Raw genomic sequence first — 14457 nt, 5'->3', positions numbered from 1 at the left:
GGGCAGAACCCTGGAACTACCACACCAAATGATTCTTTTCATTCAGAAAGAACTCCCATCTTAGCACTATTACTCATCAAAGCTACTGATGAAGGAACACTATCTCTGTAGGACAGGGCATAGCATTCCTCAAAGAAATCATGGAGATGCCGCACCCCCAGCCCCCACCCTGCAGCTTTGGTGACTTCTTTTCTGAGCGTTGCCCCTTGTGCAATGACTAAGGAAGATGTGTATGCCTGGCTGTGACAACTCTAAGTTGCAATACCCATTCAAGGATAAACAATGAGAACAGACCAGTGGACAGTGATACCCCTCCAAGAACTGCAAAATGAAAATCTACCTTGGCAAGTTTTTGATTCAGGGCCTGCAGGCACACTGCACGCACATGAAAGCATCTTGCCCAACCATATTCCCTTCTCCCACTGCCCTTCAGGAAAAACAGAAGTACAGCGTAACACATGGAATCAGGCACCACCCCCCGCCCCTATAAAATGACAACCAAAACAGAAGTCTGTAACAGACACACATAAGAAATTAACTTACCTGCAAAATCAGATTGACTTCTTGCAGTTTTTGTCTTATTTCTTGTTCAGCTCACTCTTCCACCTCTCTTTTGTATTGTTCTATTTGGCTGCGATCCACCATGTTAGTCTCCATATGGTGTTTGAGATTAGCCACCTCTTCTTTCAGCTGGCTTTTGCTCTTTCCAGTTTTTCATGGCTCCCACGCATGGTGGACAACTCTCGCAAATCATGATTTTGTGCTTCTAGCTGCATGCCTTTTTTAGACTTTACCTCCAGCTGCTGGGAAAGTTCATCAACCTGTAGACAGGAAAGGGGAAAAAAACAGGGAACTCAGAGGGATCTAAAATTAGTCAAATCTGTGAAAATTGGTAAAGGAGTTGGCCATCAAGACTATTTATCATCTGCTGATTCAGTGTTAAAACAAAAGTGAAACCAGGCTCTTCTTTTAAAACAAGAACAGCTTTCACATCATTTCTGACAGCATTCCTCAGGTTCCCATCCTTCCTCAGTTCTGCAGTGGGTCACAGACCAAGAGGTACCAAACCAGCGGCATTACACCCGCAGGGCTAGGCTGAAAAGCACTAGGGCTATTCTTCTGCGAGATGTTCATACGATCATAGGAAATCAAACACACCCATACCCAGTTACATCACAGCCACATTCTGGTTTCATCAGAAAAAAACCCATGTATCATGCTTCAGAGGAACTGTCACATGCTGTCACACGGTCAAAGCTTCGTCACAGAACTGACAAGACAAGAAACGGATACCCTTTCCTTCCATTACGCTAATAGATCTGGAAATAGTGGTTCAGAACACCGCTTTTACAGCACTGGTGGCAGAAGACAGTCTCTTTAGGACAAAGCTACAGTTTGTTTTCAAAAGATTTCCAGGAAATATCAGAGTTCCCATAGGTCCCAATGGTCAACTACAGCTTCTATCCCCTTCTTTCCCCCTCAAGAAACATCCATCGTCTATACCTATTAACCATAAAACATGATATCCCATCATCTTTTATTTTTAAAAAAGAGGGGGAAACCACCAGAGTCAACACTTGAAAGTCTCTAAAATACGTAGAAACTTTACACTTATTTAAAATTGCCCAAACGTAATTCCATTCCCTGTCATTCAAAATAGCTCTTCCAACAGGAACACAAATATGCTGCTAACCTGTGAACTACAAGTGAGCCACTGTCAAGGCAGTTGACTCGTTCTACAATAATATCTTCTAAAAAGGAGCATAACTTTGAAACACAGCTATCTCAGTAATGAGCAGAGAAGCAGCTAAAAGGTTACATGCTACCGAACAGCCAGAGCAACCTCAAAAGCATTTGTGGGTCTCCATGACAAGGGAAAGACGGACCGAGTCAGCTACTAGTAAGCAACAAGTTACAGGGTTTTTTTCCGCATCACCTCACACTGCATCGTGCCCTGGGAAGCAAAGACACCATTCCGAAAAGCAAACCCCCACCTGCCTCCTGCTCAACTCGTGCCCGAGACAGGCTTCAGGGGGTGACCTTGGGCAAGGCCAACTGCACAGAGTTGTTCCGAGTGATGGTGGCGTTACTTCCCTCTCTTCCGAGAGGGAATGCATCCATCGGAGCCCGACGATGCTGCCACGGCCTCAAGCTGCAGCCAGGCCTGTGCTGGGCCTTCACTGCTCTCAGCCCTGGCCCTCACCCATGGACGTGACGTCCCAGTAGGACTGCAGACCTGCCCATCCCTATGGACCGGCCTGGTGATCTGCACTCTTGGTGCACTCTGCTTACTGTCCCCAGAACTGTCCCCAGAACTCTTCTGCTCTTCTTGGTGAGGGCCTGTGGGGCTGATCCCTGGCCTGTGTGGTCACAGACCCTGCCAGCCTTGCTGTGGCTCTTGCTTTGCCCTTCCTCTGCAGGACAGCCTACCCCTGATGCGCCCTCGCAGATACTGCTGTGTATGTAACACTTCCATCTTTACCCCTAAGAGCTACATCAGTATTACAGTCGCCTACTACTGTGACCATAGAAGGAACATCAAAAACCAGCCAAATAATTTCAGAAATACAGCCAAGAAAAAAGTAGTCAAAATCAACAACATGAAAAGAAGTATAAAGAAAGAATAAAGGTTACAAAAGAAAAACCACCACAATAACCCAAACAAAATAAAGCTCACCTTTGTTCTTAATCTGCCAATTTCATTGACCATTTTCTTCACTTCTCCCTGCAAATTAAGCTGGGACAGTCCCCCTCTCGCCTCATACACCCTTAGTTCCTTCGTAGCTCTGCTCAGCAGCCTCTTCAACCTGCACAGCAAACTAGTCATGAAAACAATGAAGCAAAAAGAAACAAAACTGGACTTTTTCACATACTCTCATGTAAACAGCACAGACACAGCTTGCTTTATCTTTAATGTACTTGACACACCAGGAATTACCAGGAAAAAACAGTATTCCTGTGCCACATACACTTGGAGAGTCCAGAATTCACCTGAAAAGAGGAATGAAAGACTCCCTTTTTCCCAGGAGAACTGCAGGGCAACCTGCATCTGCAGTTGTTTTGGCAGCTATTGAAAACCAGGGGCTGGTGTACAGAAGTACCTTGCAAGAACTAACACGAGGCTGGCATCTGCTCACAGTTAGGTACACCTATTTTTACACTAAAGTTTAATAAAACATGACTTCTACGCAGGGATACCTCTTCACCACGCTAAAAAGCCGTACCTCTTACAGTCTTTCTGCAGATCAAGGTTTCTTTTCATTTCTTGGGCCAGACGTAGTTCAACTGGGCGTTTCAACTCTACCAGCTTCTTCACTTCCTTTCTTTCACTCTCGCACTTTCAAAAGAGAAAAGAAAGATGTATCACACACGCAGAGCACAGGAAAAATACCTACGTACAGTCTGTGCATCTAGCGCTCTCCACAGAGAAGCTGCCGGACGTCTCTATCCGTTAGCCACGTTCCACAGAATGCCATGGGACGGAATTCCCGAGGCTATTCCATCCATCCCTTCAGGTTTCACATCAAACAGACCAATATGTAACTAAGAAACAGATGCCCTCGCCTGAAGCAAAGGCCATCCTCTTCTAGACATAACAGGTGGAAAAGATGCTGGAGAACACTTTTGGCAGTGCCTCTGCTCATAGTAGGGATTACGTAGGTATGCACTTCATGGGAGAACATCGATCCATCCAAAGCTTTCATGGGATCTTCCACCAACCAGCAGGCAGGGGCTTGTGGAGGAACCTGATCTTTTGGAGTTCTTCAACATTTTATTCCCCTCGGCCATTACCTCCACCTCTTCTGTGTGGGCATTTACTTAGCCACATGCTGGTTTTCCTCCTCTTGGTGTTTTCTCAGCCACACCAGAGGAGAGCTGGCAGCTGTTTTGACTTTGTTCTTCCATTTTCCCTCTACAGAAAAGGAGAAAAGGGGAAGGCCGCCCCTTGGCAACTGGCAGGCGCTGCTTGTTTCCCAAGCACTCGTTCATTTACCCAGCATTCCTTCAGTATGTTTTTCTGCAAGGCTTTTAAGCTCCCGCTACGCTGAAAACATACAGCAGCTCCTCCATACACGCACTGGAAACATCAAGCATTTTAAACCTGCCTAGAAACCAAGGGGTCAGAAGATGACCACACAAAATCCAAGGAAGAACTGGGAACTGTGGCCTTGCTCAATGTGCTCAACTGATAGCAAACCAAACTGGGAACTCTTCCCAACAGAGCCACTCCAGAGCTTACACAAAGATACCCATCTAGCTTTTATTTGCTTCCTCCGTGACCCCCAAACGATAAGGTACTCGCAGCCTGAATGGCAGGGATAACAGAAAGCAATGATATGTAAGAACCTGACCAGAAGGTGCATGTGGTTCTCCTGGGTATTGGCCCGGTGCCTGGAGAATTTTCTGGGCTCACCTGTTGCAACAGTTCAGCCTTCTCCTCGTCCGGCTGAGCAACGCGCTCTTCAAGGTGGGATCTTGACTTCAAGTGCTCCTCCCACGTGCTGTGCAAGTCCTTGGATGTCAGAGCCAGCATGTTCTGCTTCTGCGTCTGTGAAAGCAACAGTGGCAGAAGAAAAAGTAAGGTGGCCAGAAAAGACAAGAGCGCAGGAGAATGCAGTAACTTACACAGAAACAGGCCTAAGCTCTCCTCCACCCATCCAAGACCTATGGCCAAGGTTGATGTGGAGTGTAAAACACACCTTAGGAACCATAACCAAGAACAGCAGCTGGAGCTGGTGGGAAGAAGGAATACTCTAGAAGCGACAGGATGAGGTTACAACTTTGGGGGATAAGATGACATGCACGCACACACACAAAATCACCCTACAGCTTTCCTGCAAAGCTCCTCTGGTTCCCTCTATCCTTCAGTTTTCGTAAGAACACTGCAAAAGGTGGTGCAAAAGGACAACATTCGCTCCTACTTTCAACAGCTACACTCAGATTTCTTCATATAGTTAAATACATTAAGTACCTTAATTTTCAACTTTCTTTCCAACTCCTTTTGCAAGCGCAGCTTGTCTCTCTCCAGGTCACTGTGGTAGCGTGTAGTAACTTCAAGTGAAGCTTCTGGCATAGATTGCTTTTTAGGTGCATCAGCAAGCTCCTGCTGCAGTTGTCCAAACATGCCCTAACAAAACAGTTAAATTAGCATGAAGAAAGTTCTAAGAACATGAAATACGCCTTTAACTTATTTTATTATACAATTAGACCTGTCTAGATTGAACCCAAAAGTATGAAATTTTGCCTGCCAGCAGCAGGCATCTGCATGGATGATGACCTCTCGTCATCTTTCTCAGCTGAGAACCTTTGACTATCAGCAGCTGTTCACGAGGATTTCTGTTTCCTAACACATAAAAAAGGCTCAGGTATTGTTCTTCCTTGAACAATACACAGGAACACACTGAAATCAGGTATTTTTTTCCTAACAAAACCCAAAGAAATCTGTTGCGATCTAAGAGCCACAGTTTGACTGCAAATATTACTCTGGTGACTGAAGGCAGGACTTTGTGTTAGATTGTTCTTTCTTCTGTTTCTTCACTATACAAATACAATTAAATGAATACAAATATCTGAAAGCTCCTTTGAGATACACTTTAAGGGTATGTTGAATCACATCCTCTTGTAGTCTTCTTACTCAGCTCGTTTTAGAAGTACTGATAGATTAGGTTTACAAAAATCTGCATAGCTCATATATATATATAGCTATATCCATATACACACACACACTCTCTCACATGATCTTCAAAAGGAACCCATTATTTTGGTAGTAAGAATACAAAGCAAGTCACAGTTTACAATGATTGACAGTACTGCTGGAGTGTGGCTACACATCATAAAAGAGAAAGCTTAAGGTCACCGTCTGACATGAACTTTGAGGAACAGGCAGGCCCCTCAGAACCCTCAAAACACACACAGAAATCAACAGCTGGACATTACTAATACTCTTCAATCTTGATAGCAGCTTACAGAGAACCTATTTTTTCCCCTCTATAGAAGCTTCATATAAACCTATCCCCAACCACTTCACTTCTCTGTACCTTCATTTCTCAGCCCTCGTGTATTGGATGGTTCCTCCTTTTATACCACTCTCATTCATGTCATCAGTGCAATACTTACATCAACACCATCAAATACTTAAAGACTATTCTATAGGGCATAACATGGACTAAGGAAAATAGATGAAAAAAAGTTCTAGAGAAGAATCACCTTTCTTGATCAAAGCTTAGACTTGGATACCTTTTTTCTGTTCTCTGCTTAGATCTGAGGACTAATATCCCCGTTGCCAAAACTTTCCGCAATTCCGAGAGAAACATAACAAACCAGAACAAATCAGTATTCTTTGGTCCCATGCATATAACTTACACCGGATACATTGTAGGAACAAACTAATTTCAAGAATGGACAAACTTTAAATTGTTCTTTCTACGCATATACTTTACCTGTCTTTCTACTACGTCAGTCTCATATTTAAAGACTTGTTCCCTTAAATCAGTGCACTTGGCATTTAAATCCTTGTTTCGCTCTTCTATTAGATAAACTTGCTTTTCCCTATCAGCTCTAAGTTTGCTGAAAATGTCATTAAAACAGTGCTGCACATAATCCACTATTTTTTCTTTCATGATCCTCTTGTTCTGCATCTCTTCCCATTGCTGATGGAGTAAAAAGGTTTTCACTCTGGAGCTGGGCCAATCGCTCCTGCAAGGACTCCTGTTTTATTACAAGTTTGCTTACTGGATCTTTCTCAAGTTGTCGAGCATGATCACATTCCTTTGCCTGACACTGGCCTTGACTTAATTCTTTTTTGCCATTTCTAAAAGCAAAGCTTTTTCTCTGAGCATTTGCTTCAACTGGTGAAGCTCATTTTCTAGCCTATTAGCTTTGCTTTTAGCTTTACACAGCTGCAGAGACAAGCTCTTGTTGGTTTCTTGCACGCCAGAGAGGTCACGATGGAGCTCGACTTGCAAGCAAAGGCATTCATCACGTTCTCTGTGAAATCTTCGTTCAGCATTGCTTTTTGATGACAAATGAAGTTCAAGTTCTTGAACTGCAGCGTTCAGGGAGGAACGAAATGATTCAATTTCTGTCTCTAGTCTGTCTTTGCTTTTGTTTGTCTGCTCAAGTTTGGAAGTCAGCACTGCAGATTCTGTCTTTAGTAAGTCCAGCTCCGTGTTGAACTGAAAAAACATTTATCTTAACGCTTCCTTGTTCAGTTTAAGTTCCTTTTTGAGAGCTTTATTTTTTTCTTTCAAGGTCTCATTTTCCTTTAAATATTTTCCTTCTTCCTCCTGGTGCCTAAGTCTTACTTGAGTGAGTTCTAGCCTTAGCATAGCAATCTCATCTTGTAGTAACTGATTCTTGTACAACAGATCCTGTTCTCTGTCAGTGCTGGATTCCTGAAGGACAGGGAACATGAATAAAGAGCCAATTGGGAAATGAATCTACAAAAAACCTGCAGCAATAAACTGCATTTTAACATTTCTAGTACTAAAGCATGACTTCAAAGATGAAGTTTCAGGCAATAAGCTACTCTGTGAACCCATGCACATGTACAATGTACGTACACAACGGAAGTGCAACATATCCTTAAAACCTAAATGAACATCCCAAATATACAGTTACGTTTTTTTCCCCCCTTAAACCAGCAACCAAAGCTTTTAAAATGACAGCGCTTTCTTGTATGTGCATGCCTTTATAATACTGCCTTTAAGGTTGAATTAGGTGTGCTACAGATCTGGTAAACACAAGGCCAGAAAGGGTATTTTCCTTCTCAAATGTCTTCTGAACACTTATCCTTTTGTGTTACTGGAAGTTAGCTATAAAACTCAATCACCCCCGGAATGCAATAGCCCTGTATATTTCCTCTTTATTGTATGTATAACTTTTTTCCACTTAAAACACATTCACCCTACATTTATTGGGCAGCACAGCCAAGAACAAAAAGGCTTCCAAGCACTGCACATTCTTTAGGAAATTCAGTAAATTCTTTCCAAGATCTTTTTTAATACAGTGCTTATGATTGCTTTTTCTCCTCCAGTTACTCTAACTCTTACAGAGAGTTGAATTCATTGCTGATATTCGATCATAAAATTTTAGTTATGTGGAGGTGGAAAAGAAAGGCATACTTGAAGTAAGTTCAATAAGGGAATAACTAATTTAAAAAAAAAAAAAAAAAAGGCAATGGAAACACAAACACTGTCGAACAACTTTCTTCCTGGTCAACCTTGCCATAGGTAGCTAGGTGTTTCACTGCTAGAAAGCCTAAAAAGTGATGACGAAATGTCTGTGAAATGACAAATAACAGATAGGTTAAGAAACAGTGTAAACAGTGTCTTCTATTAGTTTCCTACTTGCACAAGTAATTCAGGTACATACAGGAGTGATGCTGCTTTCCAGAACTTTTAGACATAAGAGAAAACAAGAAAGGTATTTACCCAGATAAGTTACACTGGTAAACAGTAAATAAACCACCAAGAACAGAAAAAGTTATGTAAGATTTATTATGACTTTAAAACAAACATGGTGAAATTTAATTTATTAGAAAAAAAAATCTGCTTACCTCTGATTTTTTTCCTATAGATCTTCTTGTCCCTTCTTCTAGTTCCATTTGTCTCCCAAGGTGGTTGTTCAAAATTCCTTCTTGAAGGGCTCTGGCCCTCTTTTCCTGAGAGAGCTGTCTCTGTGTTTCATCACGTTCCTCTTCAACCTACAGTAATACAATAAAACTGCTTGCATCTGAAGAAAAAACAGAGCTAGCAATACATCTTCCCATTCTCCCCTGCATACTTGAAAACATTTTTGATTCCCCACCGTTATGATAATCCACCTATAAATAAATAAATTTAAATTTTCTTATGAAAATTTAAGAAGGCGAAATACAGGATGTTTTGTAGTAGTTCAAAAAAAGGTAAGGCTTTGCCTGAAACACAAATGAAACCTCAATTTTGAAAAAAGAAAAAAGGAATAATAAACTGCAAAGCAAAAAAAAAAAAAAAAAAGAACAGCCCAATTGTGAACCAACTGTACTCTACTGTTCTCAAAATCTGACAATTGTTATCCAACGCCTCTTCCGTGAACAAAGCGCCTCCTTCTCTAGGCATACTGGAATACAATTGAAAAGAAGCAGAAAATAAGACAAAGACTTTAATTCATTATTTAATATACCTGTTTCAAGAGCTTTCTCAGTGTTCTTAACTCCATTTCTAAATTCCTAGAGTGTAACTCAAGTTTCTGTTTCTCCTCCATCTCTTTACAATATTGATCTTCTTTCCTTCGGAGGTCTTCTCTCATTTTCTCACACAGCACTTCTACTCTGAGCCTCTTTTCTTCTTGTTGTTTCAAAGAACATCTGGGATTTAACGGAGGATTTGAGAAACAAAAGCACTGATATAAAAGTAGATATTCCACATGATGAACTTGCAGAGACAACTCAAACCATAAAAAATGTTAAATGTTTTCAGAGTTCATATTTTTACTGTACTTTTCAACTTTTTAAAGAATTCTAACTTCATTCCGTTGGGCATGGTATCAGTTGTACAAGATAGAGAAAAAAAACTTTGAGTGATTTATCCGTTATTTGTAAGTTTGTATAGGGAAACACACACCAGTGTGCACACTATAATAATAAAATTAAAAAAACCCATCTTCATATTACAGCCGTTTTGTTGAAAAAGGAGTTTGTTGTCTCATCAGATCAAAGCATCGTAAACTTTTACTATGGTTAGTATACATTTTCTTAGTATACTGAGCATTGCCTACATATTACGGATTCAGTGACCAGAAGTAATATTGGTGAATCAGCACGCCACTTACCTATGGCAGACCCGACAATTTTTCAGCAGCCTTCTGTAAGTCTAAAACAACTGCTGCCCACAGGCAGAACAAGCAGCTTCTGTTTACTCAAGAAGGATGTCAGTGTTCAAAACCAGATTCAGAAATGCATGGGGTTTAAGCTGACTACGATTAAAAACAGTTTTAAACCTCAGTTGGATCTACCTCTGGGAGAAACTACAGCAATTTCATTTTGAAGCTGACTTACAAGGAAAGCCTTATGGAAGGTCAGCTTCTTTACCAACTGAAACAATCAGCAATGAGCACTGACATGGTAGAAAACGGACCATGGTGTGCCCACGGTACCCAAACAAGAAAGCAGCTTTGTGTTTGATCATTATTTTGACTATTTTTTCCCATATACTCACAATAGTGGACAAAAAAAAAAAAATTAAAAAAAATCAAGTGTCAACCTAAGGGAAGAACTGCCAATTGAAAGCCTGCTTTAGAAATTCCGCAAAACAAGAATCAACCACCACTAAAATCACTTGAAAGACTGACAGAAACATTTGTATTTGAATGGCGCATATTGCAAGGAGAAAGCTTTACATGTAATTTCTAGTGTAATTTCGCAAAAAGTGTAACTTTTGAAAGTATAAATTTAACGCTGCTTGGAGAATTCACTTAGAATGAAAATACTACTTCTTTATACTTGACAGATGTTTGAGGATTTTGAACACCTGCTGAAGTCAAACCCAGGCCAAGCTGGGACCGGCCTCTCTTCCTCGTACCCCCCTCCCCCGTGCTGGGAGGCCCAACTCCCCCAGGCCCAGCTCCCGCAGCCTCCCCTCACAGGGCTGGTGCTCCTGCCCCCGGGCCAGCCCGGCATCTCCCTGCCGACCTCACACGGACTGGGCAAGATCTCCTGGGCTGGGCGGCCAAACACCGGGCCCCGGGCTCGAGACACAGCTCAGCAAGCCCTGCGGAGGGGTGGGCACTCACTGCCCCCAGGGCCCTGGCACTGCTGCCCTCCATACAGCCCAGGCCGCTGCGGGCCGCCCCAGCTGCCAGCTCACGGTGGCTCCTGCTGAGCTCGCTCTCTGCCTGGGCCGCTCCCCAGCCACGCCGTCCCACCGGGGATCACCACAAGGAGATCTCCCCTCCCAGGCCAGGGCTCTGCAGTTGTCCTTGCTGAACTGCCTACGGTGCCTGCTGGCCACCCCTGTCTGACGTGATGTCAACAGCGATGAGAAACCTCACACCTCCGGGTCTAGCTCAGGAGTGTGGGGAAAGGGGCAATCCCAAACTTGACCTTTCCAACAAACAAACAGGTAAGCAAACAAATGCTCTAAGCTCTGGTTTGACTTGCACTGGGTGGAGTTACCAGAAACCCTAGTATTATAGGCCCACTGAAGCCGCAAGGACAAAATGAAAAAAAAAAACCACCACCCAACCATCTCTCAAATCTCTCTTATAAATCTGATTTCCCCATACACACTCTCTTGCTCTTTTCTTGCTAGAAAACAAAGTTAGAACAACATCCAGAAGACTGTACATGGAGCTGGTATCCGGACGTTTTTCCCCTCTCCCATTATCTACTGGGCATATATTATCTGGGCATAACTGGCCCACGGGATTCAAAAAACCCAAACCCAAAAGACTGGAAACTTCTCATCCTGTTGCCTGCGCCATCAGTGTCTTTCGGAACAAAACCACTGACAAGATAATACATTATCAGACCACAATTTACATACTTAAGGCTTTGGATATCACTTTTCCATTCTGCTTCTTGGTGAGCCAATACGGATTTCAAATCTTGAGTCTTCTCCGCTCTGAACTGTGACTCCTCCCTTTCATCTTCCAATTTCCTTACTTCTCTTGAGAGCGCTTTATACTGATTTTTCTGACGTTCTATTCTCTGTTCATATTCAAGAAGTATGTTTTGCATTTTCAACAAAGTAGCAGAACCTGCTTTGAGACAGAAAAGACACAAAGCTGCACAAATACTGCCCAATGTACAAGCTGTTCAATGCTTTGCTGCATTAGGTGCAGGTGGCAGGTCTCGGTAGCGGGAAGGTCCCTGTGAGAAGGAGCCAGGGGTCGTCCCGTGCTGGACATGGACGGTTTCGATGGACCCACCGCAGGGCACAGCTGAGCCTCTCAGCCGTGCTGGCAGCTCCTCAGGAAAAACAAACGTAGGAAAGGGCGAAACCACCACACAGGCAGAGAAGGGGAAAAGCATGTGAAAACCAGCCCCGCAAACGAACACCCAGGTCAGCGAAGGAGGAGGGAGAGGTGCTGCTCCAGGTGCCAGAGCAGAGATTCCCCTGCAGCCCCTGAGAGAACCATGCTGGAGCAGATACCCACAGCGCAGTGCTGCGCAGGACCCCGTGCCAGAGCAGGCGGATCCTTCCCGAAGGACCTGCGACCCATGGAGGGCCCAGGCTGGAGGAGATTTTCCCCAAAGGACTGCAGCCTGGGGGAGGACTCACACTGGAGCAGGGACAAGGGACGAGGAAGGAGCAGCAGAGAGAAACTGCTACGTCCTGATTGCAGACCGCAGCCTCCCCGTGCTGCCTGGGGAGGTGGCGGGGAAGGAGCGCAGCAGAGCTTGAGCAGGGGGGGTGCCGACGTGTCCTTCTCAGGTTTGGGGTCTTTGTTTCTCACTATCCAAATGTATTTTAATCGGTGGAGTCTGTTTTGCCACTGACAATCACTGGGAAGTGACAGCCCTGCCTTCACACTGACCCACAAGCTTTTTCGCCCCGTTTTGTAAATGAGGGGCAGTGGCAGCACTGGGCGGGGAGTTTGGCCTTCGGCCAAGGTTAACACTTGCCTAATGAAATTTTAGCATAGTTTAAGAGCCCTAGTAAGTGATGCTTATGTTTATATAATGCCTTGTGCATATATGCAAGCACCTTATGACAGTTGAAATTTGTTATATATATGTACTTATTATTTTTAAGCAAAGCCATTATTTTGCTGTACTCTTTGTCATTAGCTGTTGAGGGGTGTGCTGGCTGTGGCTGGGATAGTGTTAATTTTCTTCACAGTCGCTGGTACGGGGCCATGTTTTACAGCTGTGCCGCAAACAGGGTTGGTAGCACGGGGATGTGTTCCTTATGGCCCAGCAGCGCTCACACAGAGCCAAGGCCTTTTCTGCTCCTCACCCCACCCCACCAGCCAGCAGGCTGGGGGTACGCAAGGAGCCGGGCCAGGACACAGCTGGGACAGCTGACCCCAGCTGACCCAAGGGATGTGCCATGCCACGCGGCATCATGCTCAGCATATAAAGCTGGGGGAGGACGAAGGAAGGGAGGGACATCCAGAGTGATGGCACTTTGTCTTCCCAAGTATTTGTTATGCGTGACGGAGCCCTGCTGTCCTGGAGATGGCTGAACACCCGCCTGCCCATGGGACGTGCTGGATGAATTCCTTGCTTTGCTTTGCTTGCGTGCGTGGCTTTTGCTATTAAACTGTTTTCATGCCGACCCATGAGTTTTCTCACTTTTCCCTTTCCGATGCTCTCCCCCACCCCACTGGGGTGGAACAAGTGAGTGGCTGTGTGGTGCTTAGGTGTTCAGGTGTGGCTGGGCTTAAACCACATCAGGGGGATATAAAGAAGAAAAAGCTCTTGCTGACTTTTGATGACCGCATTAGAAGGAGCTGAACTGTACTTTGCAAGAAACTGCTTCTCCAGCTCTGACTAGACAGAGAACCAATGATAACGTAAGGCACATCGGCTGGCAATGCAGGCAACATCTCAGGTTAGGTGACAGTTTCACAGCTTTTGAGGGGGATCTCTAGTCACAAAGAGATACTATATCAAAATATGAAATTAAAATACTTTGGAGTGCATACAAAGAAATCATGTTTTAAGGGGAACTTGTAACAGCTGAAGGCAGAGACTTGAAAACATACCCATATGAACCACACTAAGCTCTTCCAACAGCAGCATAGTCTCCTTGTAGGTTGAAGCTTGTAACCGGGCATCCTCTGAAGTTGGGTCAGATGAGTGAGTTAAACCAGGGTCATCAGTTACTTCCACTGGTATGCTGACCTACAAAAAATACAGTACTTTCTGTAATTCCACTGTCCAGTATTACAGACCATTACAAATGCAGGAATGATTCATTCTCTCCTTCACAGCCCACAGATTTGTCTCAAATACAATCAAGCTGCATACCAGCAGCAATTTGTACATCTGGTTGATCACTACATAAACACTGCTCCCACCTAAGTGATTAAAAGCTGATAGAGACTGTTTATCAAGAAACTAGTTTTACAGTACCTCGTTCCTTTCACTCCTGGTTGTTGCTGCAGGTCTAGAAAACAAGAAATATATTTCAGTACTGAAATGCTTACTTTGCATTATGAATAATACCTACAGTTGCTTTGAAAAATTAATTGCAGAACTGAATTAAACTAAAATCTGGTATAGTAACTTTGCTAGATATAGCTCAAGACTGAAACAATTATTGTGTGCTATTAATGTCTACTGGAAGGCTAATTTTTCCGCAAGATATTAAGCAAATAGTTGAAATAACTGTTCCCTAAACTGCACGCAAAGTGACAGAAATCTTACAGCTACAGACATATAGCTATACGCTTACGTGCATTCCCTGTTTAATACCAGGGGTTTAGCTCTCTTCAGTACCGAGAATCCTTCTCCTACAGGTCAAAGAACTG

General features: G+C 43.6%; 1 long non-coding RNA gene across 1 annotated transcript; it reads right to left on the bottom strand.

Annotated features, from left to right (window-relative positions):
* Positions 1–7992: 7992 nt before the first annotated feature.
* Positions 7993–14246, bottom strand: LOC308057512. The gene is made up of 3 exons (XR_013925310.1): positions 13690–14246; positions 11523–11736; positions 7993–9346 (listed from the first exon to the last, which is right to left on the bottom strand). It is a non-coding gene; the product is annotated as an uncharacterized lncRNA (long non-coding RNA).
* Between the last annotated feature and the right edge of the window lie 211 nt (positions 14247–14457).

Source organism: Falco punctatus, assembly GCF_963210335.1.
Source record: "Falco punctatus genome assembly, contig: scaffold_236, whole genome shotgun sequence".
Lineage (NCBI taxonomy): Eukaryota > Metazoa > Chordata > Aves > Falconiformes > Falconidae > Falco > Falco punctatus.
The sequence above is the reverse complement of the archived record's forward strand: the minus strand, read 5'-3'. Positions and strand labels throughout refer to the sequence as shown.